The 27,766-nt window shown below is 33.5% G+C and overlaps 1 long non-coding RNA gene across 2 annotated transcripts in view; it reads left to right on the top strand.

Annotated features, from left to right (window-relative positions):
• LOC112646015 (uncharacterized) overlaps positions 1-27,766 on the top strand; it is an 85,301-nt gene that overhangs the window by 10,173 nt on the left and 47,362 nt on the right. Inside the window, exons 2-3 of one of the 2 annotated variants that reach the window (XR_003127425.3) lie at positions 11,677-11,775; positions 19,701-19,844. This is a non-coding gene — a long non-coding RNA (uncharacterized LOC112646015). Of the gene's footprint in view, positions 1-11,676; positions 11,776-19,626; positions 19,845-27,766 lie in introns of both variants that reach the window. The other variant, XR_003127426.3, reaches the window with a different exon arrangement.

The raw sequence follows: 27,766 nt of genomic DNA, 5'->3' as shown, positions 1-27,766 counted from the left end.
CAGATACAGCTAGATTCAAATGTGCAAACATTACCTTAAGAATCCTTTATTGTATCTTTCAATTGTAGTCTTATTTTTCTTTCATCTGTTTTCAACCAGAATCTCTGTGGTACTAGAGATGGTCCTAGAAAGCTCTGGATTCCATGATCTATACAGTTATCCCATCAAACTCAGACTACTTCAGACTACTTCTTAGATAATAGTTTTGGTGTGCTTCCTGACAACAATTTCATTGGTTTGGCTTGAGAAATATGTTCATCTATGATTCGATTTGTATAACCTAGGAGATGGATTGCTCTACTGCCTTTAGTCCCAGACCTGGATCAATGGGTAAGGGCCACCAAAAAGACAGGGAAAGTCAGTGAAATATCCTTTTAAATCATTTATTACAAATGTTTGTATTGCTTTATTATTGGAATTTTCATTTTAGGTATTTCTTTTTTATGAATAATTCATTTTTAAGTAATCAAGAGCATTGGTCTTTTTTTTTCTTTCAATAATTTCTAATGCTTCCCTGCCATTTATTTGATAAAAGTTATTTTCTTCGAGCTTTATACAATTTTTTGAGATTATGTGATCTGAGCACCTAAATTGATTATTTTTCCAAATGCTAGCCTCTTATCTGAACATCATTTGCTGGACAACCTTCCTTCCTCCATTTATTTGTAAATCACCTAGTCATAAATTAAGTTGATATACATACTATGTATACTAAAGAATATTTAGGGCAATGAATTGTACTGAGTTGTTGGCTGTATTTTTATCAGTAGCACATGTCTATGATTTCTGTATCTTCTTATTATAATTTATTATTCAGGAGTTTCTCTGTTCTCTTAAATTTGAATGACCCATCTTTATGCTTGCCTAATTTCAAATAGTTCAAATCAATATTCAGAAATATATTTGTCATGAATTGCCTCAGACTTCCTTCTTTTGGAATTAAAATTACTTTTTAATTACACTTACTTTGTAACAGCTTTATTGAGGTAAGACAGATATAGTATGAGTTTCATATGCATAGGGCACCAAGGTAGCTCAGCGGTTGAGCATCTGCCTTTGGCTCAGGTTGTGATCCTGGGGTCCTGGGATCGAGTCCTGCATCAGGCTCCCTGGAGGGAGTCTGTTTCTCCCTCTGCCTGTGTCTCTCCCTCTCTCTCTGTTTGTCTCTCATTAATAAATAAATAAGATATTTTTTAAAAAAAAGAATCTGCCTGAAAAAGTTTCATATACAAAAAGTTTAAAATATATGTATACTTGTGTTCTATCACCTCTATCAAAATAAACATATCATCTCAAAAAGCTTTGTTACTCCCTGTTTTAATCTTTCTTTCTTGCCCTTTTCCAAATTTGGATTCATGTAAACAATGGTCTGCTTTCTACTATGGTATATTAGTTTGCATTAAAGATCTTATATAAATGAAATCCTATAATATGCATTCTTTTAATTTGGATTCTTACACTCAGCATAATAATTTTGAGATCCATGTTTTTATCTTAACAGTCCATTTCTTTGTATTGCTGAATAATATTCATTTATCATATTTGCCACAATTTATTCACCAACTCATGGATTGTTTCCACTTTGAGGCCACAATAGAAACAGAGATTCCAATAAACATTTGTGAAAATTCTTCTTATAAATATAAACTTTTATATCTCTATGATAAATACCAAGATATGGAATGGCTGGGTCTTACAGTAGATGAGTGATTGACTTTTTAAAGAATATCTAGTTGTTTCTTTTCTTTTTTTTTTTTTTTCTAGTTGTTTCTTAATCTTAGATTGAAAAGAAAGAGTCAGCTTCTTACCTAGAATACTCTCATAGGAATGATCATTCATTATGAATCAGATAAGCAAAGGAGAAGTTATGAAAAGAAACAAGACCATGGGGTCACAAAATATAAAGCAAGAATGATTCTCAGTGATCATATACCCTAAAGTCCTCATTTTACAAAGGAAAAAGACAAACCTCAATATCCAGGAAGAGATTTGCCCAAAGTTGCACAAAATCGGGCCAATTTGTGATTCAGTGCTCTCCCCAAGTCACAAAACTGAATCAAACTTTATCATCCACTTCAAAAGTGAGGTGAGCACAGGGATTTGCCAGGTCCATTTCAGCAAAAAGGCCAACTAAGACATAAAAGACTTCTCTTCTAAGGCATGCCAGACATTTACTTCTTGCTTTGGATGTGGCTTATTCCATCCAACCTGACTCCTGTTCTCCTTCCAGCCTGGCATTTTATTAGCACATTCCTACTTTAATTTCTAGCTAATCAAGATTTTTTTTAATGATTTCATTGAGAAATGTTCCTCTCATGTACATTTTCGACTATGGTATTTCTAAAAGCAGCAGACAGAAATCTCTGAGGCTCACAACAAGTAACAGATGATTTGTATTCTGCTCCATAGAATGTCTATATGCTTTCTTACCCCCCAAAAAAATAAAGTCCTAAATATCTTTGGGAAAGGTATTTTTTTCTCTGTTTTCTGGTTAATGAATGAATATCATAATATTTGAAATGTGGGCTGAAAGAAAGAAGCAAGCACTGAATATCAGATTCAATATTCAATTTTCTCCTTTCTCTTGATAACATAATATTTCAAGAATTCACACTTACATAAATACATGGTTACCAATTTCAGTCTTTTCAATGATTTATGAAGTATGAGAAGATCAGAATACTGCCAAGATATTAAAGACACAGAATATACTTTGTATGGAATTTTGATTACTATATTTTCTTGCTGAGTGGTTGTTTCTTGTAAAATGGGTGAATTGCAAGACTCTGTGAACCACTGATTTCTCTCTTTTATGGTTTCAGGTAAATACTTGTCAAAGTTTTGCTTTTCATGGAAAAAAAAAAGACTATTCCTCATCTATTTATCTCTAATTTTAATTTTTTAGTTATCCTTTATTGAATTTTATAAAAGAAACCATGCCTAAGTGGGGTTTTGAGTCATTTTTAGAGCAATTTTAGGTTCATTGTAAATCTGAGCAGATGGTAAAGATTTCCCGTATCCCCAATGAACCTACACTGACACTTCATATCACCAGAACCCCGTAGTTTATCATTTACTCTTTGTGTTGCACATTATATGGATTTGGACAAATGCATAACAACATGTATCCACCATTATTGCATCATATTGAGTATTTTCAAAGCCCTAAAAGTCCTCTAACTCTTCATCCCGCCCTTTTCCCAGCCCCTGGTAACCACTGATTTTTACTGTCTCCATAGTTTTTCCTTTTCCAGAATATCATAAAGATAAAATCATAGTATGTAGTGTTTTCAGACTGGCTTATTTCTTTAAGTATATATGCATTTATGTTTCCTTCATATTTCCTCCTTTTCATGACTTGAAAGCTAATTTATTTCTAAGCTAAATAATAATCTAGTGTATGAATATACCAGTTTATCTATTTAGCTACTGAAGGACATCTTGGTTACTTCCAAATTTGGGCAACTATAAATCTGCTATAAACTTATTCATGAGCTGGTTTTGTGTGGACAACAATTGACTTTTTAAGAAATGGCTTCTAGAAACTGTTTTCTAGAGTGTGAAATTTATGTCTCCTACCATCATTGTATGAATATTCCATTTTCTCCATATTTCAACCAATACTTGATATCACCAACCCATTTTAATGTTATATACTCTCATATATCTGTTGGTATATACTGTTGTGGTTTTATTTCATATTTTCTTAAACAACTATTTGTTGAGTATTTTTATACATGCTTCTTTGAAATCTAAATATCATTCGAGACCCAAATATTATATTATTTATAATTTTCTCATTTTTTATCGAGCATTTTGGTTCATGATTACTGATTTTTTTCAGAAATTTTTTATATCTGATTCAGATATAAAAATATTTTTCAGAATATTTTATATCTTGATTCCATGAATCAAGGTCCTTTGTCACAATTTGATTTGAAAATATGTCCTATTATTCTGTGGATATTCTTTTTCTTTTCATTGACTTAACATCACTTAAAATAAAAAAAAAAAAATACCTTTCAAGGGACCCTGGGTGGCTCTGCAGTTGAGCATCTACCTTCACCTCAAGTCATGATCCTGGGATCCCAGGATTGATCCTGCTCCTGCTTTTCCCTCTGCCTATGTCTCTGCCTCTCTCTCTGTTTTCTATGAATAAATAAAATCTTTTAAAAAATGTCTTTCAATGAGGAAATTCAATATATATATATATATATATATATATATATATATATTCTATAATGGAGTATACTTTCAGTGCCATAACTAAGAAATCTTGGTCATTGAATATAACAGACATTTTCTCATTTAAAAAATATTTTTAATTTATTCATGTATTTGAGAGAAAGAAAGAGAATGTATGTACAAGTGGGGTGAAGGGAGGGGAGGAGGAAGAGGGAATCTGAAACAGACTCTATACTGAGCAGAGAGCCTGATGTGGGGCTTGAATTCACCACTACAAGATCTTGACTTGAGCTGAAACCAACAGTCAGATGCTTCATCCACTAAGCCACCTGGTGCCCTGCATTTTCTCATTTTCTATAAATGTAGGAGTTCTATACTTGTAGGTATAAACTTATGTCTATGATCCATTTTGAATTTCCATTTGAGTTTATATATGATACAAATGCACTGAAGTTCTTTATTGTCTATTTTCAAATATACATTAAATACATTCAGTAACATTATTTCTTCACACTTTTTATTTTAATTCAGTCAGTTAACATACAGGCTTATATGAGTTGCAGATGTACAATACAGTGATTCCACAATTCTATACATCACTCAGTGTTCATCACAAGCGCACTCCTTAATCCCCAAACAGCTATTTCACCCATCCCTTCAATTCACCTCTCCTTTGGTAACCATCAGTTACCTATGGTTAAGAGTCTGTTTCCTGGTATCTCTCTCTCTCTCTCTTTTTTCCTCTTTGTTTTGTTTCTTAAATTCCACATATGAGTGAGATCATATTATTTGTCTTTCTTTGACTGACTTACTTCACTTAGTATTATCCGCTCTACCTCCATTCATGTCCTGCAAATGGGAAGATTTCATTCTTTTTTATAACTTAATAACATTTCCTTGTGTATATGTCCCACTCCACAATTGATGGACACTTGGGCTGCTTCCGTATCTTGGTTATCACAAATAATGCAGCTTTAAACATAGGGGTGCATGTATCCCTTTGAATTAATGTTCTTGTATTCTTGGGTAAATACCCAATAGTGTGATCACTGGATCATAAGGTAGAATGTGTGTTCTGCTCTTTTGGCATGGATGTTCTAAATATATCTGTTAAATCTATTCCAATGTGTCATTCAAAACCATTGTATCCTTGTTGATTTTCTGTTTAGGCATATCAGTCTATTAATACAAGTGGTGTTTAAGTCCTCTACAGTTACTGTATTATTAATGATTAGTTCCTTTATGCTTATTATTAACTGTCTAATTTATTTGGTACTCCCATGTTGGGTGCATATTTACAATTGTTGTATCATCTTGTTGGATTGTCCCTTTTATTTTTATACAGTATTCTTCTTTTGCTTCTTATTATAATCTTTAGTTTAAAGTCCATTTTGTGAGATGCCTGGATGGCTCAGTGGTTGAGTGTCTGCCTTCGGCACAAGGCCTGATCCCAGGATCCAGGATCGAATTCTGCATCCGGCTACCTCTGAGGCGCCTGCTTCTCCCTCTGCCTGTGTCTTTGCCTTTCTCTCTATATATGTCTCTCATGAATAAATAAATATTAAAAAAATAAAGTCTATTTTGTCTGATATAGGTATTGCTACTCTGGCTTTCTTTAGATATCCATTTCCATGATAAGTGTTTTTCAATCCCTTTACTTTCAATCTGCAGGTGTCTTTAGGTCTAAAATGAGTCTCTTGTAAGCAGCATATCTGTAGGTCTAATTTTTTAATCGATTCTATCACCCTATGTCTTTTGATTGGCATGTTTTGTCCATTTACATTTAAAGTAATTATTGACAGATATGTATTTATTGCCATTTTGTTATCTGTTTTGTGGTTGTTTCTGAAGATTTTCTCTGATCCTTTCTTGTCTTTCATGGTTTGCTGGTTTTCTTTAGTGATATATTTGTATTTCTTTCTCTTTATTCTTTGCACATTTATTAGTGGGTTTTGATATGTGGTTACCATTAGGTTTGTATATGACATCTTCTTCATATAACAGTTTATATTAAGTTGATGATCTTTTACGTTTCAACCCATTCTTTACTCCTCTTCTTCCCATGTTTTAGGTATATGGAGATGATCTTTTAAATTTCAACTAATTCTACATTCCTCTCTCTTTTTTTTTTTTTTTACATTCCTCTCTTTACCACGTTTCAGGTATATAGTGTTATATTTTACACATTTTTTTATTTTGTGAATTCCTTGACTGATATTTTATAGAAATATTCATTTTTACTTGGAAAATGTAAACTTTGCTTGGAGGTTTCAACTGAAAAATCCCCTCATCGCTTTAGTTTCATTGATATGTAACTGTCTTCTTTTGTCTTGCTGCTTTAATTTTTTTTCTTTATCACTATATTTTAATTATATCTTGGCATGGATCTGTGTTTGTTGATTTTGTTGGAGATTCTCTGTACCTCCGGGACCTGGATATCTGTTTCTTTCTCCAGATTCGGGAAATTTTTAGCTATATTCCGTTCAAATAAATTTTCTGCTCTCCTCTTTCTTCTCCTGGGACTCCAATAATGCAAATGTTATTACATTTGAAGGAGTCACTGAGTTCCTAAAATCTATTCTCATTTTTCATATTTCTTTTGCTCTCTTTTGTTCAGCTTGACTGCCTTCCATTACTGTCTTCTAGTTTACTAATTTGTTCCTCTGCTTCTTCCATTCTGCTGTTCATTCTATCAAATACATTTCTCTTTTTGTTTATTGAGCCCTTTATCTCTGCTATGTTATTCCTTATCTTTGTGTTAGAGGTCTCACTCATGTCTAAAGGCCTGGTGCGTCAGAGAGCATCTCTAATGCGTGCTGCGTGTACTCTGATATTGTGGTCACAGCCTCTTAATCATTCAGGCTACTTGTCTGCAGAGGTTCTCCTTGCCTGTTGTGGTGGTGTTTGGTCCCTGGCCTGAATGTGGTGAGTTTTAACACAGTGGCCATGATCTATTTGTCTCCCAAGCCATGTTTTTGCGCTTCTTACCTTCTTTGATATGGCCTACTCTCTACCTTTACTTGTGAAGTTTGCTCTGCCAGTCTTCAGGTCAGTTTCTGGGGGTATGTAGGATGATTTGATAGTTATCTAGTTGTATTTATGGGGTGATGTGAGCCTAGAATCCTTCCACTCCAGTGCCATCTTCCCCTCCTTAAGCAACATTATTTTGATAAATCGAAGACTTTATCATTATGAAATAACCTCTTCCTTGCTTTTGTTATTCTCTCTGAAATATATTTTATATTAATATAACTCCGACATTTTGCTTTTTGTCAGTGTAAGCATGCATATCATTTTGTATCCTTTGATTTTTAGTCTTTTTTGTAGAAATATTTAATATAGGCTTCTAGTAGGTAGCATAGAGTTGTGGCTTAATTTTTGCTTCAACCTGACAATATCTGCCATTTATTACAGTTTTGAACAATTTAAATTCAATGTTATTATGTATATGCTATTTATGTTTCAGTTTAGGTCTACTCTTCTGATATTTGCTTTTTATTTGTCCCATATGATTTTCCCTTTGCCTCTTTTTCTGATCTTTTTGGATAGTAGCATACGTTAATGTTTAAAATAACATACATTAATGTTTCCATAGGAGAATACTATGGTTGTTTCACCAATTTTCACCATTAAGAGTTTTTCATACAATAATTAACTATTCTTCTTTAGAGAAAATCATGAACTCCTTTTTTTTATGAACTCCTTTTTAAATTATAGCTACTCTACTACTTATTCAGTTAACAGCTGTTATTTTCTACAATTACAGATCACTCAAGATCTTTAAAAGGAAAGTGTCCAAATACCCTAGTCAACATAAGATCCTAGTGAGAGCATATATTTACCATCTGTGTAAAGTCATACCATCTTCTGAACTGAATGTTAAGATCAATGGCACATTAAATTCACAATCAATTTATTCTTTGGCCCTTCAATTCTATTGATTTCTATATCCTGGACCCATAATTCCTGACATGCGTTGGCCATGACCAAAGTCATACTATTGCTTCCACCCTTGCATCCAGTACAATTTTAATATCTAAGAGAATACTCTCAGATATTATTTTACTCTAAATTATTTTGAATTCTTTTTGAATCTGTTTAATTCTATTGGTGGTCCAAGACAAGGCAAAACACACTTTAATATTTAAAATTTTTTTAATTATCAACTATTCTAATTGGTTCCACAATGCCATAGGATTCTCAGATATATTCATCTAATATTTTCTCTAATATTTATAAATATTACTTTATAATTAATTCACCAAATGCATATTATTAAGTACATGCTATAAGCTATGAACTCCACTAGATGTCCTGACTCAATTCACACCATAGAGTATTTTGTAATTTGTGGCTCTATCATTTATAACCATTTAGATTCATGCATAGTGTATTTGTTTGAGCTGTACTCATTATCAGGAAAGTGGGCAGTTACACAGGCTATACATTTTGCCCTATATTTATTTCTATCAGTTATTTTTTGTATTTCAGTGTTAAATAAGATAGAAAATTCTATTCACATTTGTACTGGTAAACTGATCAAGTTATGGTGATAAGGTCACATAGAAAACTTCAACAATATTATCTTTAAAAATATTTATGAACAGGAATGCCTGGGTAGCTCAGTCAGTTAGGCACCCAACTCTTGATTTCAGTTCAGGTCTTGACCTCAGACTTGTGAATTCAAGCCCCACATTTGGCTCCATACTGGAGCCTACTTAAAGCAATAAATGTATCTATGAACTATGACAAACTTTATAAATTAAATATATAGGTGTGTTACTATCACAATGGAATATAGAAATGGAAAAATTATGACATTTTAATAATTTACTTTTAGAGTTATTCATTTTGCAATTGTTTCATCAAGTATTTGAAAGCTTTTGATTCTTGCTGAAGTCATAAACACAAAATTTTAAAAATCAGTATTTCATTTGATTTAAAATAATTAAAATTTTATTATATTGTTATTATCTATAATGAGATTGTGACAATGAGTATTTTAAAGCTTTTACCAATCTGAGATTTTATATTGCAAGAAAATAAATTATGATTTCAAAATAAATGTTTACAGAGATAATTTTTGTGAAAATTTATAATTCTGTTAACCTACTAGTTTAGTATGGCTTTGAGCATATGTTTATTCTGTATAAGATAAAAATATCACAATATGAAATCATCAACCATACTGACTATAAGTTGACATATGTGAAGTTTCTAAGGCAAAAAAAGCCTTTAGTTTCTAATTTGCAAATTAGAGACAATGATTCCTTCTTTCCTTTGGCTTTTGGATGGATATATTACAGAGGTATGTGTGTATACACATGTAAAAGCACTTGTATTTTCAATGACAGATGAATATGATAAAAATAACTATCTAACTCAGTGACTCAAAGGAAACACAAACTCACTTACTATGGTGTAAGAATAGGAATATTCTATGCAAGGTCTAGGACCCAACACAAAAAATAAAAGTATTATTCTGTAACACAGATATGAATTATTAGCTATGAGTTATTATTCTCAGTCAGTGGAAAATAATTCAATATGCCTCCAATTCCAGTAGTGCTAAGAAAGCAAAGAGGTTAACTATATAACCAATAATGGGATGGTGATCATTTAAGTTAAATATCAAATAAAAATATCATTTGCAATTCAATTAAGAAAATAAACATCATTGCTGCTAAAGTACAGTTTATTGAGTGTTACAGACTTTGTGGAGAAAAGACACAAGGTTTGATATATATTCACACTGTAGAGTGATTTCCTATTGCAAATGATTGGAACACACTTCTGGCATCCTAATGTTCCTGTGCTGATGGGCTCTTCTGTTGTTCAATGTGTCTCAAGCAATAAAATCAGCTTGTAAGCTTTGCCTCAGCAGCTGAGCACTGCATGCATTCAGGCCATTATGGCAGTAGGGATGCTCAGTTGGGAAAATGGTATATAAATAACCGATAACACGAGGGGAGCCTGATTAATCCTTACTGGCCAGTAACTATTTTTAGGATTCCCTTGCATTTGAGAGGATATGTGCTTGTGAGGAATTGAATCTAAGAGCGTGAATGCTAACTCCTTTGTGACAGCACAAAAGGAATTCTTAGAAAATGATTATTTTGAAATTGATTTCTGAAAATCAGATAAGTTTTTGAAATGTAATTTTAACTTCCTACTGATTCCTTCTTGATGCATTCTCTGCAATAGTTTAAAATTTTTTATTTTGTTTAATTTCATCATTTAAAAATCACTTCTGCAATTCTTTAAAATTTTACTTTACTTCATTTCATCATTTAAAAAACAATTCCCTTCTCTCTGTCACATGCTCATTCTTTTATCGTTCTGTCTCTCTCCCACTTCCCACCCCCTATACTCCTCAAAAATATATATTTTTTGACAAATAAGTTAGAACTCAAAGAGGTGTATACATATACTGTCTCTAATTGAGATACTTATATGATTGTATTTTAAGTTATATAAAGAAACATCCTATTAACTAAGAAACATCCTATATAACTAATTTATATAAAGAAACTAGTCTATTATTTGTAGCTTTTTTTTTAAAAGATTTTATTTTATTTACTCATGAGAGATACAGAGCGAGAGAGAGAGAAGCAGAGGGAGAAGCAGGCTCCACGCAGGGAGCCCGACGTGGGACTCGATCCCCGGTCTCCAGGATCAGGCCCTGGGTCGCAGGCGGCGCTAAACCGCTGCGCCACTGGTGCTGCCCTGTAGCTTTTGCTGTGCTGTAAAGATCTAATATTTGATAAATATTCTCATAAATTTTTGAGACACTTAGATTCATATGTGCACAATCACAAATATCATATATATATATATGTATCCTGATAAAATTAATCATTATCTTAATTCCAGTATGATTGGTTGATTGGTTCTTTATTCTAACTAGTCTTTAGATGACTGAACTATTGACTGTTACTACTTCCCCTCCTACTAGCTACCAATTTTTTAGCATCTACTCCATAAGAGATGCTATTTTAGGTGTTCACATTTATGATTTATAATGATCAGGTCTTCTGTGAATGTTACATAATATTATCCTAACTATACACATAAGAAGGACAAGTAGTTCAAGGGCAAAAGCTTGATCTGTATGATAGGACTATTTACTCAGCTAGTATTGTAATGCAAGTGTGTGTGGTTTCCAAATCATAATATTTTTGTATTATGTTATGCTACCTGAGGCTTATTTAATTTGATTTTTATTTGAAACACTTTTTCAAGCTATCTGGAACCTAATCACAATTACTCATCATCTCTTACCATGGGCAAAATGAATTCCTGAAATCAGCCATAGCCATTTATAGTGAGCATTTGTGATTTACATTGGCAAATAAGTACTACAAAGACGAATGTGAAAAGATCCCTGAAAAAATAACCACGTTGCAGACTGTAATGAATAGTATTAATGCATATTTGGGTTTTATAAATGCTATAAAGGAGTAATTAATTTTAAGTTGTGTCTTCTGGCAGGTCTTGTAAGAGGAGGACATGACAAATTGGTACAACTCCAACACACAAATGTAGGGACAAATGAGTGGAAAGAAAAGAATCTAAGCAAAGGCACTTAAGGTGAGAAACATTAGGCTGAAAATTACAAACTTAGAGCACATAGTTTTGCTTTCCAAGAATGGATACATTTAGGATTTGTGTTAGTTGTAAGAGACAATGATAATATCCCAACAACAACAACCTCACCCTTACTCTTTTCCTCTTTCTTCTGAAAATAGTAAGTTGATGACTACATACTGTAATTGACTAAAATTGTGTATTCTATAATATATAACCTACCTTTATGCATACTTAGGTTATGTTTATAATAAAATAGTCACCCAATTCTATATTTCAAAATTACACTTACGGTTCATCGAGTGTTATGAATGAAATTGTTTCAGCACTTGATAATTTGATTTGATGACTGCAATTCCCCACATTGTAAGGAAGAACTAAACTTGGCAAGAAATTAAAACTGTGAAAGAATGTTTAAATACATAAACATATCTATTAAATGCAACCTCCTGAATGAGCTCTCAGCATTTTGTGCTTGTTTTTAATGTATGTAGAGAACTACAATATAATTATTTATTTTACATGTTTATTGTTCCACCCCAAATGTAATCTTTTCTGAACACATTTCCATTTTTCACTTCATTAGGTTACTAGGACTAAATGCTTTGTCTGGCAAGTTTCATCTTTTGAAAAAGTATAAGAATTGATGTATGTTTCATAATTTCTTGTTAATTCTGAGAATATCTTTTAATTTGTAAACATAAAAGTTGTCACACTTCCTACAGTGTGGATAAAGATCCACACTGGCATAACTCAACCAAATACATCTATTTTATGAGAACTATCTTATAAAAATATTTCAAAAACATTTTGAACTGGGTATATATTAATGTAAATAAACATCCACAACTCATTTGGATAAATGTCTAATGAAAAAATTGGAGGGAAATGTATTTTAAAGAGGGAGAAATATAAGTAATTTACAAATTATTAACAGAAGCATTGTTAATACCATAGTTAAGAACCAGACAGGAAATCTTCAGATTAAGAATACAATGAATGAAATAAAAACCGCAATGTAGAGTGTTAATAGCATATTTAGTTCAGCAGAAGAAAGAATCTACAACTTCAAAGACAAATTATCAGAATCCATACTATACAACGTGCTCTATAAATTTAATTCAATTTCTATCAAAAGCCTAATAGCAATTTTCACAGAAGTAGAAAAAAAATCCTAAAATTCATTTGGAAGCAAAAAAGACTGAATATAGCCAAAGTAGTCTTGAGAAATAAGAACAAAGCTGGAGGTATCATGCTTTCTATTTCAAACTACATGAGAAAGCTATAATAATCAAGTAGTATGGTTACTAGGTATCTATCTAAAGGATGCAAACATAGTGATTTGGAGGAGCACATGCACCCCAATGTTTATAGCAGCAATGTCCACAATAGCTAAATATGAAAAGAGTTCAGATATCCATGGACAGATGAATGGATAAAGAAGAGATGGTATATATACATAATGGAATATTACTCAGCCATCAAAAAGAATGGAATCTTGCCATCTGCAACAACATGGATGAAACCAGAGGGTATTATGCTAGCAAAATAAGTCAGAGAAGGACTAATACCATATGATTCCATGTATATGTGGAATTTAAGATTACCATTTATCCAGGAGATGCAAATCAAAACCACAGTGAGATACTACCTCCATCAGGCAGACAATGACTATGAAAAAGTTGCAGGATAAGTATTGGTGGAAATAATGGACACTTTTACACTGTTGCAGGCAATGTAAACTGATTGATATAATCATATGGAAAACAGTATGGAAGGTCCTCAAAAGTAGAAATAGAACTATCAATGATTCAACAACCCCACTTGTGGGTATATATTGAAAGGAAATATAGTCACTATCCCAATGTGATACTACACACCCATGAACACTGCAGCATTATTTACAGTGGTCAAGATACAGAAACAATCCAAGTGTCTACCAAGAGATGAGTGGATAGAGAAAATGGGATATGTATATGTGTGTCTATAAATGTGTGCATGTATATACACACATGATGGAATATCATTTAGCCTTAACAACATGGATGAACCTGGAAGACATTATGCTCAGTTAAACAAGCTAGACACAAAAAGACAAGTACTACATGATCTCACTTATAAAAAAAGTTCAACACGTAAAGTAGAATAGTGGTTACTGGGACTGTAGGGTGGAAGAAAACAGGAGTTGTTGGTCATAGGATACAAACTTTCAGTTATAAGATGAGTAAGTTCTAAAGATGTAATATAGAGAAGAGTTACTGTAGTTAATAACTGTATACCTGAAATTTGCTAAGAGTAGATCTCAAGTGTTCTCACTACAATCATACAAAAAGATTGGTAACTATGTGAGTTGATAGATATGTTAATTAGCTTAATTGTGGCAATCATTTCACAATGTATCTGTATCAAAAATATATAATTTTTATATGTGAATTATACTTCAATAAAGCTGGGAGGAAAATAAATGTAACTAAGACCAATGCAGTAGAAAATATCAAGGAAACAATAGAGTTGTTTCCAAGAGAGTTGAAAACATCACTAAGAAATTTCAAAAGATGAACATATCAATCATGAAATTGTCTACTATGGAATTATTGTGGAACTTTGAGTATCCCATACTTTTCTGAGTCCATAAAATGTGGCTTCTACATTTTTTTAGCTATGAAATATGATATAAAAATACTTAGTGTGGAGATAAATACTGGAAATAGTTCAATGTTAAAATATGTTTAGGCTATTATCCTTACCCTGATTTTATCAGAAAAATATTGTAATCCAATTCCCTTTGCATTTATGGTGCAAGAGGGATAGAGAATTAGCACAGTGCCTTTGATTTCATCCTTAGTGACCAGTTTTCTTGAGTATCTGGAATTTCCTCACTTAATGTCTAACTCTGATATTCAAAGGATTTTGAATTTAATTTTTTTCTAGTGTAAGTATTTTGTCTACAACTACTAATTAATTTTTTGGGAAAAAATAACAAAAAACTTAAGACTGACTTATTAATTTTATTTATTTGTTCAGCATGCTAACCCATACCCTATATCTATGTCTATTTTGACTCTATTTGACAAGGACTGAGAGGCTACAAATTTTTCTTAATGTTATGTTTAATTTTCCTTTGTATGCTTATTCATATGTGTACCCAAACACAGTTGTGTGTTTTTTAAAGATTTTATTTATTCATGAGAGACACAGAGAGAGGCAGAGACACAGGCAGAGGGAGAAGCAGGGTCCATACAGGGACCCCTATGCAGGACTCGATCCTGGGACTCCAGGATCATCCTCTGGGCTGAAGGCAGGCGTTAAACCACTGAGCCACCAAGGAATCCACAAAATACTATTATTAATATTAGTAACTACCTACTCTGGATGAGCAAGGGCTCTCCAGTCCATCATTTTCTAGTATGATTTATTTTCTGTGACCATAGAGGAACTCAAGTTTATGATCTCTGGCTAAAGTTAAAGTCTTAAAAAAAAAAAAAAAAGCCTCTTTAACTCTTCTTAATAATTATGATTGCTATTGCAGTTGCTTTGGAAACACTCATTCACACACACCCAGGGCAGAGATTGTCCACGGCAGGTGAGATAGTAGGGGAATTTCTTTTCAGTGATATTTGGCAATATCTTTCTTTTAACTTACTAAATATTTATCCTGCTTATTTCCTCCTCAGATCTCCCTCCTGTCTTACCACACTCAAAGTTCCCTATTTATCTTTTTGATATTTCACACTTTGTGCAAATTACTTTTCAAAAGAGACACCTTCATTGGCCCACCCTCCAGTATAGGGCCTGACCATGCTTTAAAAAGACAATTAGGACCACATTTTTGTATTCATAATTAATTAGTTATAATTTATTAAATAATAAATTATACATTTATTTGTGATTATTTGGTTGTCAGGCTTTCAAGAAAACTGTTTTTATTTTTTTCATATTATTCATTTCCTACCACATATTCAATAAATGTTTGTTAAATGTGGCTTACTGGGTAAAATTCTCTGGAGGTTTTTAATTTATGAGTGTTCTTGTGTGGCCTGGAGGAAAAAAGTCAATATTTTAAATGGATATCAGTTTCAGGCTAAAGCCTTCAGGTATTATAAATGTAACTTTACTTTTCTATTAATGAACTGAATTCATAAAATTAGCTTTATTACATTATATGATAGAAAAACATTACTCAATCAGTAATGAGAACCTTAATCTGTTACATGTTTTCTCCATTCCAGAAAGGTCTCCTTCAGCCCCAGTAGGTCCCATGATCTGGAACTTAGGCAGTAACCCATAGGGAGCTTAGGGAGTAACCCACAACAACCCATCTCCCCACAGGGAGATGATCACTTGGTGGCAATCATCTCACCCCCCTGACCCTGCCTGAGTCATCTTTTTCCCTATTGAGCCTCACAGGCTTTGCAGTGCTGCTGGGCCTCCTTCTCCTTATCACACAACTTCTCTAGACCTGGTTGTCAATACCATGTCCACACTTTTCTTGGGCAAACCTGAAACAGAAATGTACTCACAGAAGTTTATGTACTTGGGCACATAAATCTTAATGAAGCTTTCTCAGGCCCCTGTGACTAAAGAGTTCTCTCTACTGTCTCTGATCGACCACTTGTGAACAGTGCCAGATGCCAGTAAATGTAATGAAGCTTGCCAACTCCTTAGGCCACATATAGAAAGTGAGGCTACATTAACAGTGTTGGTTAGAAGGGTTTAATTGCTAAAGAACGTTCATACACAGCAAATAAAAGTACATGTGTGTAGCCTATTGCAGAAAAAGGATACAGTAGAGCAATAGCAGTAAAGTCAGGATCTACACATCGCAGATATATATACCTGCCTCATAGGAAGGTATCCAAAGAAGCCAGGTGGGAGCTACAGTTGTCCGCTTTCTGTAGGGCTGTCCCAGACACACTTTCCCTCTTGGATCAGGGCCATTATTTGTGCACAAAATAACTCAGAACCAGAGACCAAAACAAGAACTCAGTTGAAGCTTCTGACAGTCATGTAGGCTCTGCTTAGTCATCCCCATTGGCCAATGGCTCCAGACATCTCATGGAGGCCAGGTGCAAATCACGGATCTCACTCTTTTTATCAATAAAAAATGCTGACTATCCAATACGAACCATCTCCTAACTCCATAGATCGATGGATACCAAGCAATGTTATTAATCAGTATGCTGTTTGCCTTGATCAGGGTTCAGTGTCCTGTACGTAAGTTAGCAAACAGTGCAGGCCAATTTCAGGTGCTAAAATTAAACCAGCACAAAGGCAGAAGTTGGATTTATTTGGGTAAAATCCAACCTATACTAATACCTAGATTATTTCTTTCCTCCTATCCTCCAACAATAACCTATACATATTTAAATCATTTGGGACTGGCAGGAAAAGATGGCACAGTCAAATGGAGCAATTAAGTAGAGTTTAACGAAGAGACTTTTCAAATGATGGTTGGTTCAACTAATACAGGATGTTGTTATGCTTCAGACCGAGAAACAATGATAAAATACCAGCAGCCCTGGCTCAGAGAAACCAAGAAGGTAGCAGTTTTTGGAAACAAGAAAAAGTAACTTCAGGTGAAGGGTAACTTCCATCAGGTCAGTTGAGGCCTTCTGAGAAGGGACACAGACAACCAACGGTGATCGATAGCAAGCAAGCTCTAGGGAAGTGGGGAAGACATACCCTGACTGTACTCCCTTCTTTAACTCAGATACTCTGCCAGAGGCAGGGAGGTCATTGACACAGTCAATATGGTGCAGACTTCTGGGACTCAGAGCACATGGAGACAGTGAAGAATACATCTGGAGAGGGAAAAGGAGAATATCCAGCATTGTTGTCAGAGGAAGGCAAAAGCTCAGCTCTTACTTCCTCATGCATTCTTGCAAATTCATAGTATTTTATGAAATATCATTTATGGTCAGCTTCCCTTAGTGACTGAAATCCAAAACTGTAGGATGTAGCAGCATGAAAGCACATGCATTTTATACTCTGAATAAATTTTTTTTTCTGCTTTCCTAAGGCAGCATTTCATCCTACACACAATGATAAATTGGCTGGGGAAAGGGCTATGGGGCAGAAGGGAATTACCAAAAACATAAAACACACTGTAATAATACACCAAAGTACCCAGTACTACTACAGCAATAAATCATTTGGTTTCTATGATCTCATTTTGATTGATTAAAAAAATAAATAATGTTTTGATATTTATATGTTTATCAAAATTTAGGGTAATCCTCTTTATCATCAAAAAAATAAGGATATTTAAGCTCTAAGAGATGAAACCACTCCTCTAAAGTCACACTTATTTTGGCTGCTGATCCATACCTGGAATCCACATCTCATTCTCTGATTCATTTTTTTTTTCTTTTTTAAAAAAGGATTTTATTTGTTTATTTATTTGAGAGAGAGAGAGAGGGAAAGACAGCATAAAGCAGGTGAAGGGGCAGAAGAAGAGGGAGAGGCAGATACCCCACTGAACAGGGAGCTAACCTCAGGAACCCTTGGATCATGACCTGAGCCGAAGGCAAAAGCTTAACTGATTGGGCCACCCAGTTGCCCCTCAGTTTTCTTTCTACCAGGAAAGTGGACTACATAGATTACTTATTGGAGGCAGTATAATCAGTAAGCTGACAAAAATCAGCCATACCATTTCTTCTAAATTCCAACCATTTTTTCTAAATTCCAACATGACATAAGAGCATAGTTATTAAAAAAAAAATACAACAATGATATGTTTTAAAGAATGAACTCGTTCTCAGACAACAACATATGCTGAGATTACCTATATTGGATTAATGTTAAAAGTCAGAAGATTGGGGATCCCTGGGTGGCTCAGAGGTTTAGGGCCTGCTTTTGGCCTAGGGTGTGATCCTGGAGTCCTGGGATCAAGTCCCATATCGGGCTCCCTTCATGGAGCCTACTTCTCCCTCTGCCTGTGTCTCTGCCTCTCCGTGTGTCTCTCATGAATAAATAAATAATATCATTTTTTAAAGAAAATCAGAAGATTGACTATATTAACTGCATTCCAAGTGCCACAAATTAAAATGTTGTATAATTACCATCTCACTTTTATAAATTGGATTTTCATAGAAATTACAGATGAAATGAGATCTTTCAGACTTGAAATATGTTTGATTAAAGTACCAAAACAAATATCCCTGTTTTATGAAAGTCTGCTTTAGGTCACTTCACTTTTATGAATGACATATATTAGTCCCTACTTTTGCTAACTGAAAGAAATTTGAAAAGGATTTTCACTTTTATGAAAAAAGGCAAACAGCAAAAATAGTATTCAGGACTTGCAGTGTGCACCCTGAACAGTAAGAGTGGCTTCCCAAGCTCCTTCCCGAGGAGCTACATTTAGCACCTTAGCATCAAGCCACCATAGCTTTGAACTGTGTTGGTTCTGTCCTTTATCTAGATTTACTTTATGCATTCTTTAGATGTGTCCTAAGGTATTGTAAAAGCCAAAGAGACAGTATTTTTGGGGTCTTGGAATCTCAAAAAATTTTCCATATAAATTAACAGTGATTGCTTCTTCACTTTACACAATTACAGCTTACAAAGGGTTTTATAGGAATGTTTTACATTTGGATAGCAGGTAAACCTTGCATTTGGTTTCTTTCGAATTAATAATTACAGTCCATCACAGATAAATGCTACATTGTTATTTCCTGGAAAACATCTGTCAAACAAGTTTATATAGTATAAAATAAATTTATGTGAGTTTTACTGTAATTACTGGTCCAAAAGCAGAATTATTGGGTATGATGACTAACTTTCTGTGTCAACTTGGCTAGGTCATGGTACCCAGATATTTCATCAAACAATATTCTAGATATTTCTGTGAAGATTTCTTTTAGGTGGGATTAAAATTTAAATCAGAAAATTGAGTTACTTGGTTGGCTCCATCTAATTGGTTAAAGGCCTTAAGAGAAAAGAGACTGACCTCTTCTGAGGAAGAAGTAATTCTACCAACAGACTGCCTTTGGATTTGAATTGCAAAATCACCTTTTCCTGGGTTACCAACCTGTCCTGCAGATTTTGGACTTTTCAGCATCTAGAATCAGGTAAGCCAATTCCTTATAATGTATCTCTCTTCCTCTCTCAGAATTGCCATATAATTCAGAAATTCCATTTCTAATATATACCCCAAAGAATTGAAAGCAGGAATTCAAACAGATGTTTGTATGCCAATGTTCATTGCAGCATTACTCACAATAGCCAAAACCTGGAAATAATCTAAAAATAAATTAAGAGATGAATGAATAAACAAAACATGGTATATACTACATGGAGTCTTATTCAGCCATAAAAAGGAACAAAGTTCTGATACATGGATGAACCGTGAAAAAATTATGTTAAATGAAATAAGCCAGACACAAAAGGGCAAATATTGTGATTCTTTAAAAATGTCAATGTCATGATAAATAATAAAAGACTGAGAAGTTGTCAGAGACAGTGGAAGACAAAAGAGACATGCCAACTTAATGCAGTGTAGTAACCTGGATAGGATACTGGAAGAGAAAGAGGATATTAATGGAAAAACTACTGAAATCTAAATATAGTCCTAAATTAAGTGAATAGTACCAATGCTGGTTTCTTTGTTTTGACAGCTGTATTATGGTAATGGAAGATGTTAATGTTAAAGGAAACAGGGTGTGAGGTATATGGGAACTCTCTGTATGATCTGCGATATTTTTTGTAAAAATAATATAGAGTGGCAAATTTTATTTTTGCCAAAGAAGCTGTTAGGGAAATGCAAATCAAAAATAAAAGTATGCTAAAATAAGAAGTTTGTTTAAAAATAAATGGGGGAAGTAAATAAAATTACAGGTCCAAACTCAAAACATACACCAAATAAATAAATAAATACATAAATAAATACATAAATACATAAATAAATATATAAATAAAAACAAAACATAAACCAAACTCATTCATTTTTTAAAAGTTGACTGGTAAAAAACCTCTATTTAAATTTAGAGAGAGCTTATTCTATAAGCCTTATATTTTTTTTAAAGATTTTTTTATTTGTTCATGAGAGACACAGATTGAGAGAGGCAGAGACATAGGTAGAGGGAGAAGCAGCTCCTCGCAGGGAGCCCTATGCGACACTCGATTCTGGATCCCAGGATCATGACCAAAGCCAAAGGCAGGCAGGCACCCAATCGCTGAGCCACCCAGGCATCCTTCTATAGGCCTTATAGTCAAGGGCACATATTGTTCATTTTCCCAGCTGGTAACAATAAAGGAATAATCTTTCTGAAATCCAAAATGGGCATCTGAGGAACTGTATCTCCTATAGATATTGCAGTAAGTCAGGCACCTACATCACAGCTAATTTTGTTTTGATATTTAGAAAAAAGTCTCAGCACCTTATAAGCATTAACTCATTTAATCCTCTTCAAAATCCTATATAGTAGACAATGTTATCATCCCCACTTTACAGATAAATAAATCAGGATACTGAGATTATATATCTTGTCTAAGACACTCTGAAGCATATTGCAGAGCTAGAATTCAAATCCAGGAAGTCTGGCATCAGAGTTCATGATCTTAGTTGCTAAATTATATTGTCCTTATACAATTAATTGTATGGCAACAGACACAGCAAAATGTACCATCGAATTCACCGTCTCCAGCCTAGTTTCTAAGCATCCTGAAATTGAACTTAAAAAATTAGCTCTTCAAATTAAAAAGAAACCATATTGGTAAAGAAGAAGAAAAACTTTCACTATTTGCAGAAGAATGAAACCTAAATACTCCACCAAAAAACTACTAGAATTAATAAATGAATTCAGTAAGGTTGCTACAAAATCACTATATAAAAATCCACTGCATTTGTATACACTAAATGATGGAACAGAAAGATAAATTAAGGAAACAATCTTATTTATAATTAGACCAAAAATAATAAAGTACTTAGGAATAAACTTAACCAAGGAAGTGAGTGACGTGTACTCTGAAAACTATAGAACAATGATGAAAGAAATTGAAGATGACATAAACAAATGGAAAGATGGTCCATGCTCATGAATTGGGAGAACAAATATTATTAAAATGTCCATACTAGGGGCAACCTGGATGGCTCAATGGTTTAGCACCGCCTTTGTCCGAGGGCATGATCCTGGAAACCTGGGATCAAGTCACACATCGGGCTCCCTGAATGGAGCCTCCTTCTCCCTCTGCCTGTGTATCTGTCTCTGTCTCTCTCTCTGTGCCTCTCATGAATAATCTTTAAAAAATTAAGAAAATAAACTAAAATAAATAAACTATATCAAAATAAAAAATTTCTGCATAAAGGAAATAATCAACAAACATAAAGACAACCTACTTAATAGGAAAAGGATATTTACAAATGATATATCTAAGAAAAGGTCAGTCAAAAAATATAAAGAATTTATACATCCCAAGACCCCGAATAACAAATGCCATATGATTTCACTCATCCGTGGAATTTAAGAATCAAAACAAACAAAGAGAAAAGGAGATAAACCAAAAAACAGACTCTTACCTCCAGAGAACAAACTGGATTACCAGAGGGGATTTGGGGGGGGGGGGGAATGGATGATAGATGAAGGCAATTAAGAACACACTTATTATCATGAGCCCTGGGTAATGTATAGAATTGTCTAATCACTATATTGTATGCCTGAAATTAATAGAACATTGTATGTTAACTATACTAGAATTAGAAAATATACAGCTTTTCATTTACCCATATTTTCCCATAAAAGACAAAGCTTCTATATCATTTTCATGGTGAATTTTCTCTCCCACCATCTCTATAGATTCTTTTTACCATTCCATTGTGTCTCCTATGTAGACTGAATTAGTCCATCAGGGGTTGAGTATTGAAAATATAACACCTTTATTAATATGTTTTCACCTTTTTGCCAAGTTTCACCATTAATCATTGTTATCTGTTTCAAGGCTTGTAGGTAAATGGTCCAATGAAGCTTTTATTCATTGGTTCCTAAACATTTCACGTTCTTTCATGCTTCTCAATGTTAGCTAACTCTCTCTTGTCACCAGTGTTCTTCTATCAACACTCTTCTCTTCCATTTTGCAATAATTGTCATTTATTCTTTTACATATATGCCCCAAATCAGTGTGTGAAGTTCTTTTGCTTTCTCAGACAAATTTGTTATTTTCTCCCCTGTGCTCCTACTGCTTTACTGTCATTCAACATGTATTATTATATATTTCTGATGTCCAAAATGCCTAAATAAAAATAATAATAGAAGAATCCTATTACTTCACAACTTATTGTAAGAAACAAATTATCAATACAATAAAGTCATCTTTTTCTGAGTACTATCTTGATATGGTTATTGTTCTTATATATATTTTTATATCTTTACTATGTTTGTATATCCATAACAGCATGTATTAGCAAACCACATTATTTTAATATTTTAAAGCTTTATATTATTCTCTCTATGTGTGTTACCTCTTTACATATATGTGTGTATGTGCGTGCTCTTTCCTCTACAATGGCTTTTTTTTTTTTTACAATGGCTTTTTTGTGAAAGGGGTTTGACATATTTGTGGTATTCATGAGGAAACTTATAGAACCTTTGCATGTCACCCATGTAATTTATTTCATTAATATCCTAGTAATACACATTTTAGACATTTCTAATTTTTTTTTGCTTTTACAAGAAATTTGCTCCAATATGCTTGTACATATATATGAGGTCTTTTGTGTAAGCTACCAAGAAGCGGGAATTGCTAGGATCTAGGGTGTATATATGTTACCTTAATTTTTAAATACTACCAAATTGTTTTCCAAGGTTGTATTCCAATTATACTTAATAATGGTTCATAGAAATTCCTATGGCTTTATATGTTTATCATTATTTGGACTTGCTAAATGTTTTACATTTTCATAATTTAATGGGATGTGACGTCGTACCTCACTGTGCTTTTCATTTATTTTTACTAACTCATATCTTCTTGGTCATCTGTGTTTTTTCTTCTATAAGCTGCCCATTCATTTTCTTCTAGTTTTTATTATATTTTTTATTTTTCTTAATATCTTAAAAATATTTTAAAAATCTATTCTTACATTATTGTTGTACATGCTCTGCAAGTATTTTCTCCAAGCCATGACTATCATTTTGTTTTTAAATGATGTCTTTTGAAACCCATACGGTTTAAAAAAATAATATAATCAAATGTATCAATCAGTTAATCATTTAATGCCTTATACTTTAGAATTTTCTGTTAAAGGAGTTTTTTCCTATCCTAAGGTGCCACATATTTTACCTCCTTTTAATAACATTCAGTATACCAAGTTGCTGTGATTAGTTTACAAGACCATCTTTTCTGTAGCCTGTGATATCCTCAAGGGCAGAGGCCATGTATTATTCATTTTTCTACCCTGGAATTTTATCATGCTCAGTAAATGTTTGATGATTGAAAGGCATGAGCTCCTTATAGGTGCTAGTGCAGGCTTTTGGTATATCTTTCTCACGTGATAACCACTACATTAAATTCTTAACAATTATGTTATCAATCAGGACACAGATCCCCATTGTGTCTCTGACTGTGATATGCTTGGTTAAAAAATTAAATTTAAAGATATTCTACAAAGAGAAGCATTATATATATACTAGAAATGGTATACATGACTTCCTCTGCTTAGCTTAATATTAGCAGTTTTAAGTAGTGAAATCCTGCTACGGAAAATATTTTTTGGAGTTTATCTTGAATTTTGTATTCTTATGTGTATGGCTGGGAATTCATAAGGCATAACATTTAGAAATATCTTGGTGGGCATGTTTTCCTTTGTTTTCTGTTGAATGTTGCTCACAATAAATTGTATGTTAACTGTACTTATATTTAGATTTTATAATAATGCTGTAGTTTAAATGGAATTTGTTCCAAACAATTTTGAGCTTCATATGAAGAAATTGTCCAGTATTGTACATTCTACAATAGCCAATTCTTATACTTAACATTTATTGGACTTTTGAGATGTTCTGGACAGTTCAAATATAAATTATATACAACATAAAATAGACATATTCACATTTAGAATTTAGAATGTAAAGATGTGCAAATTGTTACAAACAAGGCAAGTGAATTTTGATATATTAATTGTCTTGACCTTTGTCTTTTTTGGGTAAGCATTTGGAATATCATATGCTCATGTCTCTCAGATAAAGTATGACTTGGAACAAAAAGAGTCAAATGTTTGGCTTTTGAATTTTGAAAGTCAAGATCTAGGCATATGCAAAAAATAGTGGGTCAGTAAATGATGATAGAGTAAGCTTTTCCTTTGAAAAATAACTCAGATTAACTTGACAAAGAGAAGGGAAACTATACTGTAACAAGAGCAATAGAATAGATAGCAGTAGAGATAGCTGCATAGAAATTTTGTGATTTGCAGGGCACTCTGGAGTAACGTTGAAGTCCCATATGCTAAACTAAGGAGTTCAGTTTTATGTATGTGTTTATGTTGTGTGTGTGTGTGTCTCTGTGTGTGTGTGTGTGTGTGTGTGTTAGGAGTTCAGATTTATACCATAAGAAATGGCAAGGCAGGGGCATCTGGGTGGCTCAGTAGGTTTTGTGTCTGCCTTCAGCTCAGGTCATGGTTCCAGGATCCCAGAGTCCTGAGATTGACCCCCGCTTGGGGCTTCCACTCAGTAAAGAGTCTGTTTCTCCGTCTCCTCTACTGTACCCCCTGCTTCTGCTCTCCTTCTCTCTCTCTCTCTCTCTCTCTCTCTCTTTCTCTCTCTCAAATATATATGAATGGCAACGCATTGAAGAATATTAAATATGGGAGTAGCAGGATTAAATTTTCATTCCATAATAATATGACTGAAGTGTGAAAGATAGAGGAGGGAGTGGTTAAAACATCGGGCACTTAGAAGTTTATTGCCAGGTCTTATGAACCTGAGCAATTGATATAAAATGGAGAAAGGGAAGAATAATATCTAGAGTGGTTTCCTCGGATGAACTGAGAGGGCTTAATAGTAATTGTAGTAATAGTTAACATTTATGCAGTGGTTGCAATATGTTAATGAGTGGCTAATCAATGGAGGCTAGTAAATATTTAACAACAAGCTATCTGGGTCGAGGGATCAAGTGGGAAAAGGCTCTGTATTGTAGTTTGTCAATTTTTATGATATAAACACTCCCAGTATGGCCACATCAACCTGCCAATGATATGTCACTCAATAGATGTTGGACAGAGATGTGAAAAATCTGCTCTCAGCAGCTGATAGGCGGTGGCTTCAGTAAGCCACTAGATATTTTTTTTACATGTGTTAATTTCATTTAATGATCAGAATATGTCACTTTAAATCAGGGTGTCTTAACCTCAATATTATGCACATATTGAGCCATATAGTTCTTTGTTGTAGAGTGCTATTTTGTGAATTATAGACTGTTTTGGATGATCCTTGGCTTCTACCCTCTGGTTGCCAATAGTACACCCTGATACCAGTTGTGACAACCCAAATGTCTTCAGTCATTGTCAAGGTTCTCTAGGGTGAAAAATCAATTCCAATTGAGACTCATTGTTTTAACGAATATCCTATAATTTTCTTCTTTTCCTTCTTCTCACCTTCCTCTTCATCCTATTTTTTAAAATCTTCTTTTACTTCTTTTTATATTTACAAATGAAGAAATTGAAGCGTAAAAAAGTCACATACTTATTATTGCTGGGTTCAATACATAAACACAGATATTCTGACTCCAAATTAGACTCAAATAGAGATGGAGAGAGAGATAGAGACAGACAGAGATTATATAATCTCATGCTACAATTAATTATTGGATGGCACACAATTCTTTTTCTTTTTTTTTTTATGGCACACAATTCTGATCCCCATTTTACGTGGCTAATAATTTAATCCTTGGCTTAAAGAGTTTCCCTAGAGTATGAGAGGACAACATTTGTTAAAATTATGAAATGACTAACAATATTATAAGATCAAGTTTTGTTGTGATTATTAATATAATTTTCATATCAATAAAGTTTTTTTCTGGCCTATAATCTCTATATCTGTGACTTAGTTTATTTTTGTATGAAATGGGATAGGAATACCGGGGTGGCTCAGTTGGTTGAGCAACTGCCTCTTGGTTTCCACTAAGGCCATGATCTCAGGATCCTGAGATTGAGCCCCACCCCGTGTTGGGCTCCCCACTCAGCAGGGAGTCTGCTTCTCTCTCACTCCCTCTCCCTCTGCCCCTCTTCCCCTTCCCTCTTTCTCTAAAAATAAATGGGTATATCTTTCAAATAACAAATAAGTAAATAAATAAAATAAGATAATAATGTATCTAAATCAAGAATTGTTATGCAAAAAAATAAAGACAGGACAAATACTGTATGATATCACTTGTAAGTGGAATCTAAAAAAGCTGAACTCATAGAAACAGAGACTAGAATGGTGATTACCAGGGGCTGGAGACGGAGGGAAAAGGGGAGATTTTGGATATAGTACAAAGATCTAGTTATAAGATAAATAAATTCTGGGGATCTAATGTACAGAACAGTGATTACAGTTAATAATACTATATTAACTGTACTTGAAAGTTGCTATGAGAGTAGGTCTTAAATGTTTTCACCACAAAAGAAATGGTAATTATGTGATGTGATGCACTATAGTGGTAATTATTTTGTAGTATATATCAAATCAACAGATTATACACCCTAAATTTACACGATATTATATGCCAATTATATCTCAATAAAGCAGAAAAAAGAATTGTTATACATCTTAACTAATAGACGCAATTTGATTAAAGCAATGCCTGAACACATAATTACCTATAAATAACCCTTAGTTTACATAAAGAAATACAAACAAGGAAAAGAGTTACTATTAAAGAGTGACAATGGTTTACATATTTTTAGTTTGATCAGATGTTTGAAAAGTTCTAGGTACATATTTGGAGAAACATAGAAATTCTAGCTCTAGGGATCCCTGGGTGGCGCAGCGGTTTGGCGCCTGCCTTTGGCCCAGGGCGCGATCCT

This window comes from Canis lupus, chromosome 34, assembly GCF_003254725.2.
Source record: "Canis lupus dingo isolate Sandy chromosome 34, ASM325472v2, whole genome shotgun sequence".
Lineage (NCBI taxonomy): Eukaryota > Metazoa > Chordata > Mammalia > Carnivora > Canidae > Canis > Canis lupus.
The sequence above is the reverse complement of the archived record's forward strand: the minus strand, read 5'-3'. Positions and strand labels throughout refer to the sequence as shown.